Here is a 7,462-nt window from a genome sequence, read left to right as displayed (position 1 = left end):
AAAAAGTTCATCAAATTTGAAGAAAAGTTCATCAAACTTGAAAAAAGTTCATCGGATTTGAAAAAAAGTTCATCAATTTTGAAAAAAGTTCATATCAAGTTTTCAGAAAAGTTCTTCAAATTTGAAGAAAAGTTCATCAAACTCAAGAAACGTTCATCGAATTGAAGAAAAAATCATCAATTTTGAAAAAGGATCATCGAATTTGCTAAGAAGTTCGTCGTTTTTTGAGAAATAGTCACGATTTTTTCAGAAAAACATCGAACCAGGAAGAAGATTGAAGAAGAAAAGAAAAAAGAAAAGCAGACAATAATAGAAGGGAAAGATGTTAGTAGTCACGTGAGAATTGGTGGCGGGATGGTAAGTAGGAGCTAATTTAAGGCGGCAGGTCCTGTGTTCGAGTCTCACCTTAGCAGCATTTTTTGTGCGAAAAACAGAAGAGAGAAAAGAGCAGATGGGCCGGCCCAGCGCGAAGGGTGGGTATGCGCCCGTTAGCGAAAACGCAAAATATTGTCTAGTCAGTGCGTGTTCGGTTGCCTGACCACGCTACCCGGGTAATTACGTTTGATTTAGTCCCACACAGAAAGATTAACAAGATTGGCACAGTAAATACAAGTATATAACTAGAGGGTAGCCCGACCTTTGAACATACTTACCTGCACAGGGTCAATGGACCGTTGAGGCTTTTAGTGAGCGTTACTTGGGACTGCCCACGGCGGTCGGTCGCATCATGAGCGGGACCTTCGATCATATTGGGGAGAAAGCTCGCGGACGGATACAGGGATGGTCTGAAAAATTACTTGCATGCACAGGTCGTAAAACATTCCTGAAATATGTGGTTCAGGCTATCCCCACATATTCGGTGAGCACATTCTTACTATGGAAAAAGGTTTGCAAGAGCCTGACTTCACCAATGGCGAAATATTTTTGGAGCAGCTCTATTGACAAGAATGCATTGCATTGGGTCTCCTGGAATAATCTGGCGACACCAAAGTGCAAAGGAGGGATGGGTTTTCGGGACCCTCATCAGTTTAATCTTGCGCTACTTGGAAAGCATGGTTGGCGGTTTATGACCCTCCCTAATTCTCTGTGTGCAAGAGTTCTTAAAGGTCGCTACTTCCCTGATACATAATTTATGCAGGCCACGGTGCCAAAGTCTGCATCTGCTACATGGCGAGCTATCATTGCAGGAAGGGAAGCTTTGCGTGCGGCTCTCATTAAGAGAGTCAGAGACGGGAACTCCATTGATGTGTGGGCTGATAAATGGATCCCCGGGACGATCTCGATGACACCGCTGCTGAAACCACCAAACACTTTAGTTCAGAAAGTGTCGGATCTTATAGATCCCGAGAACTGGTCATGGAGGCATGAGTTGATTCGAACTACATTCATTACTCCTGATGCTAACGCCATTCTGAACATCCCAATCAGAAGGGGCGGAGGTGGCGATTCTTATGGTTGGGCTTTTGAAAGATCAGGCAACTGCACTGTTAAGTCGGCGTACCGTGCTCTAGTGACTCAGAACGAGTGTGTTGCTCTAGAGGAAGGGGCGGTTACCGGTTCTTCAACAGATGACAAACAGATGTGGTCTGCCCTGTGGAAACTCAAAGTGATCCCAAAGGTACGAGTGTTTTGGTGGAGGGTACTACGAGGGATTCTACCAGATGAGTGCACTCTCAAATACCGTCATATTGCAGTTTTAGACACTTGCAAGGTTTGTTTGGCAAAGGAGGAGGATCTTATGCATGCCCTCATCCAATGCTCGCAAGCACGCCGCTTCTGGGATGAAGCATGTGTGTGGTTTGGCCTTCGGCTACCTCGCTTACACCCACGTTCATGGGCCAGAGACATCCTATGTGGAGACCGAGTCAAGGATGAAGATCGAGAAAAGATTATCACCATCATGTGGATGATTTGGCATTCTCGAAAACGGATCAAGCATGGGGAAGAACGAAGGGATCCAAAAGCCGCCATCAGGGCGACTAGAGAAGCTCTTGCACTGTTGGAACTGCCTAGATCAGTTCCCATCTTGCTACCAGGGCATGGCTGGCGACCGCCCGAGCCAGGGATGGTGAAGATCACGACGGATGGTGCACTTAACGTCGCGGAAGGAAGAGGAGGGGCGGGTAGTATAGCCCGTTCCACGTCCGCGCTATTGGGATCATGGTGCAAGCCGTTTGTTGAGATCTCGGACCCTTTTTTAATGGAAGCTATATCAATGTGGGAAGGAGTTCTATTTGCAAAGCTTCGAGGCTTCTCGCATGTGATAATGGAGACAGATTGCCAGGAGTTGGTACAACTCTGGAACACTCGCCACAATTCGCGTTCGATTGTGGCTCCTATCTTAGACGAAATAGGAGAGCTAGCTTTTGATTTTTCTTTTTTTGAGATCCAGCATGTAACCAGGTCAGCAAACTTGCCGGCGCATCTCTGTGCAAAACCTGCATGCACTTTGAATGTGACCGACTGCTGGCTTGACGAGACTCCTAGTTTCTTGGTAAGCAACCTTCTAGCTGATTGCCGGGACAACTCTTTTGTTGAATAAAGCTCTCTGATTTGCCCGCAAAAAAAAGGGTCAATGGGCGATCAAGAATGTGTTGATCTACCATCTCCCTTGGGAGAGTGGACGTCAAAATTTGTGTTAGAGGGGGTACGCGTTCGCGCGGCCCCTGCCAAGTTATAAAATTACATTTGTGTTGTTTATCAACTTTAGTAAAAACTTGATGGATATCTTTTTGCTTTCAAGACAATACCTATTATATTTAGTTTAACTCATGACAGTAAAAGAGAACAAATGTCGTCTCCTAGAATATGCTGCAAGATTCGGCTTGATGCTTGTGCCCCAAAAATCTGACATGTGTGCAGGGGTAATAGCCGCTGGATTAATAGTTTTCATCCATGAAAAGCAGCAATTTTAGTGAGAGAATGAAAACGCACGATGGCCAAATGTATGAAAATGTCAGCCTGTTTGGTTCCCGGAAGTCCACGAAACAATTGGATAGATCAGCAATCGCCGCGCCAGAAATTTACACTGAAAGATTCTACGCAGCCACCAGCAAAGATTCAGCATGTTTCATTCATGAGTCCAGAGCAAGGCGCCGTTTCATGAACCAAAGTGGCCAACGTTGGCTGATTAACCACGAGCGAATTGTTGTAAGTTGGGCCCTGGAAATTTCATCTGAGGACGGTGACACATTAATTGATCTACAGTAAAATGTTCAACTCAACTGATGCATTAATAGTCTCTCAATATTAGCATAGTTGACTGCCTACTTGCAGAACCACAACATCAGTCATCAATAGTGCTATAACTTAGGTAATCACCCTGGCTTAACAAGGAAGGCTTCAGGCCTGAATCATTTTGTGGCCATAGTAGATATTCACCGAATGTTCTGTAAAGATTTCAGTTAAACGAGACATTAGAGGCCGCCACTCAAACAATCTAGACATCCAGCAGATAGTGCTACAACCAAGAGGAGTTTAGCTCTGAAATTCTAATGAGGGGTAGTAGAGACATGTAAAAGGCTCATTTATAAGTTCCACATCATCTGAAGGACAACTCGATTGCGTGAATTATTATGCTTCTTCACAGGGCTGCAGTGCGCATCAGAGGTACTGCGCCTAGCTTCGGCAATTTTGGGCAAATGATACAAGGAAAATATTTAAGCCGAACTTTGGTGACATGAACCCAGGAAAATATTTTGGTGCGTCAGAGGTACATGGAACACTTTGACTAATTAATTTTAGCCGAATGATACAAGGAAAATATTTTTCCGCGATCCTCGTCGCCATGATTCATTGTTGTGTCAAAACTTAACCCTTTTCTCATGATCGATGATATTGGAACCATTCATTAATTAGTCATGACCGTTGGTACTAGACATTTTTTTTTACCTTGATTGACGAGGCTAGGACATCATCAACTATTCCGTGACCGATAAGGCCGAATATTATTCACGCATTCTGAATTTCCCCGATTGACGAGGCTAAACATCCACTGTTTATGATTGACAGGACCGAACATTTACCTTCAGCCTATTCAATGAATTTCGTGACTAACGAGACTCGGTTATGTCACAATGGCCACTTTTGCCTCCTACCCTTTTGGCGAACATTTCAAGTTTTAAGACGACGAGTATCAACACAGCTTAATCAAGATGTTGTGCAGGATTAACAAGAAGATGTTATTAATTGGGTTGTTTTGCGAGGCCATGGTAACCTCCAACTACATAGTCACCGAGTTAAGTCAAATTTCAGTGATGGCATGGTATATTGTCACTAGTAGAAAAACACCTAATAGTCCCGGTTCATGAACCGGGACTAATGGGCCGTTACTAATACCTCCACCCATTAGTCCCGGTTCAAACAAGAACCGGGACTAATGTGCCTCCACGTGGCTCTGTGCGCCGAGCCCAGTCAGGGGGCCTTTGGTCCCGGTTGGTGGCACCAACCGGGACCAAAAGTTCATGTTTTTTTTGGAAAGTGGCTGCTTTAGGGGTTTTGGGGGTTATTTTTAGGTTGTTATATTAGCTAGCTAATAGAGAGAAGTGTCCTCTCTTATATCTTCGTCCTTGGTTTACCAACGCTGCTGCTATATATGTTCATTTTACCCGCTGATATAATAACTCATGCATGCTCGCATACATCAGCATATATAATAACAAGTACTCGTCCTACTAATCATGCATCATCATACAACTTCTCCTCGTTATTAATAATAAGTCATACGGTCATCATCCTCATAGTCATCGAACCCAACCCTACATAATTGTTCTTAACACATGATCATCAGTATCAGGTAGGACCTAAACACCCTTAAGGTAAAATAGCATAAAACAATATAGACCCTGACTCTCCATTATGAAGAATGGCGATCATCCTGTCTCCAATTTTTGCCCTTCGTTGAATGTTGCTTCCAAGAAGCTCCTTACGACTGTCCATACATTTTTTCCATTCTTTGATTGTCATGTCTCCACTTCTTTTAGAAACCCGGTATGGATAGTTCAGATTCGTAGGAAGACCTGGTTGTATGTTCAAAACATGAAGGCTACCGTGTGTATACATCAGATGAGGCACACAATCATTCGGGATTATCTGTTGAAAAACATAGTAATAACTTCGTAGTTAGCAATGATATGATGTACTAGTTTTAGAAGTGTGCAAAAAGATGCACGGATGTCGTAATAGTAAAAAATCTTACCAGGGTATCTCCATGGTAGTTACCGTGGTTCAACACGTGCACTAGTGGCACGTATTGACCATAATGTTGAGGAGTTCGATTGTAGACATTGTAATTCTCAAGATCAATATAAAATGCGACCAAATGATTTTTCTCCTGTTAAATTAGTTCGGAGCCTTCGGTGTAGTAGGTTCTGTCTACCATCTTCCGCACATTCTTTGAAGAATGAAAATAAGATGTCAATGGAGAATAAGTTGTCAATTATTTTGAAATAAACAATATAAATTACTTAATAACTATGTTAAGCTCACATGGGGAAGAATTGGAGGTGTATCCACAAGGACGAAAATCGTAGGTCTCTCGCTCGATTGTAGGATCACCAAGATCCATGGTAACAAGCATACCCTCATCAAAACCATACATCTTGCAAAGTGCTTCCCAATTTTTGCAACCAAAATGGGTTATACTCTGAGCATTTTACAACTTTACTTGAAAATCCGCACCATGATGGGTACTTAGGATAATTTTTTTGGTTTCAAAACTTTCATGGTCTTCAAAACCCATCCTCTCCAAGACATAGCGTCTTGCAAAGCATGGGATAAGCTAGTCGAATTGGAAAAGATGACAAATATTGTCATGATTAAAATAGTTGAAGTCATGAGTAATTACGAAAAAATGTTGCAGATACCTAATCGTCGGTTGCGTACCGTATGAACATCGAAGGTCTCCTCGAGCTTAATGCTGAAGTGATGATCTTCGTCCAGCTCAATGAACCTGTCGCAGATACCTCGGTCGTCGTGGCACCAGTCGCACTCCCCCGGATGGTTTTCGTCGTCCGAGTATGACATTTCCTGCCTATGTTCATAATTCAAATATTAAACTAGATTATTAATCACGGGTTGACTATCGGTGATGTACGTAGCTCCTCCTTTCATTCCCGAGTGCATTATTACATCAAATTGTCTAGCACACGGGAATGAAGGAGAACTTATCCAATATGAGCATTCAGTAAGCAAAACCAAATCATAAAATAAGCAAAACCAAATCATAAAATAAAGCAGTATTCAAATTAGCATGCCTTCAATAATTATAAGCAAAAGTACATCATCTCTTGGTGTCCGTACATCGTCGAATATTATCACTAATATAGCATCACTAATACAACTAGAATCGTAGCGCCCGACGGGTATCGACGCGGGCGGTGGACACCCAAAGATAAGGAACCATCACAGGATCATAGATCCAGTGAGATCCCTGGAGAACCTGCCAGGTATTGTTGAACCTGCCCTCCAATGCAACCATGTAGCGACGGACGTGCTTGTCCTCCTCGCTGACACGGTGACGTACCACCTCAGCGGTGTCCGGAAGCCTCGGCACCGTCACTGAACCATGCGACCGCCACCAAATAAGGATCGGGTCAACAATGGGCTGCCTCCTCACCAACCTACATCCCCCGGAAGGTAGCACCTCCCAATACCAGTCCGGCGGAGCCCAGTCCCGAACATGGCCCTGATCTAGCAAGCCTCCACCGCCGAGTCGACGACGACGAGGATGCGGGATAGGCATCGCCGACGTCGATGCGGGAACTACTTCTATATATAGTTAAATAAAGTAGTTTTATTAATTAAATCAACTAGCTAGTTCAACTACTAAACACTTACTATAAATAAATAAAGTAGTACTTACTAAAAACAAACTACTTCTATATATAGTAAAATAAAGTAGTTTATTAAATCAACTAGCTAGTTCAACTATTATGAAGCACTTACTATAAATAAAATAAAGTAGAATTACTAAAAATAAACTAGTATTTTTCTAACTAATTATATTAAACACTTTCTCTTCTTATTTTTTTCATTTTTCTAAATACGTACTATGAACAAAAAATTCATTAAAATTCTATAAACAAAATTACAACAGAAAAAAATCATAAAGATTCTATGAACAGAAAATCTATGAACTACACATCTAAATTACTACACATCCAACAAAAAAATCGATGAACTACAAAAAAATCTAACAAAATCTAAAAAAACATAAAAAAATCTAACAAAATCTAACAAAAAAATCTACTAAAAGAAAAAAAATCTAACATAATATGAACAAATTAATTACACAATCTAAATTACACAATATGAACTACATATCTAAATTACACCACATCTAATCTAACAAATAAATCTATGAACTAATAAAAAATCTAACATAATATGAACAAATTAATTACACAATCTAAATTACACAATATGAACTACATATCTAAATTACAACAAATCTAATCTAACA

The sequence above is a fragment of the Triticum dicoccoides genome, chromosome 3B (genome assembly GCF_002162155.2).
Source record: "Triticum dicoccoides isolate Atlit2015 ecotype Zavitan chromosome 3B, WEW_v2.0, whole genome shotgun sequence".
NCBI classification, from domain to species: Eukaryota; Viridiplantae; Streptophyta; class Magnoliopsida; order Poales; family Poaceae; genus Triticum; species Triticum dicoccoides.
Note: the sequence above shows the minus strand (reverse complement) of the source record.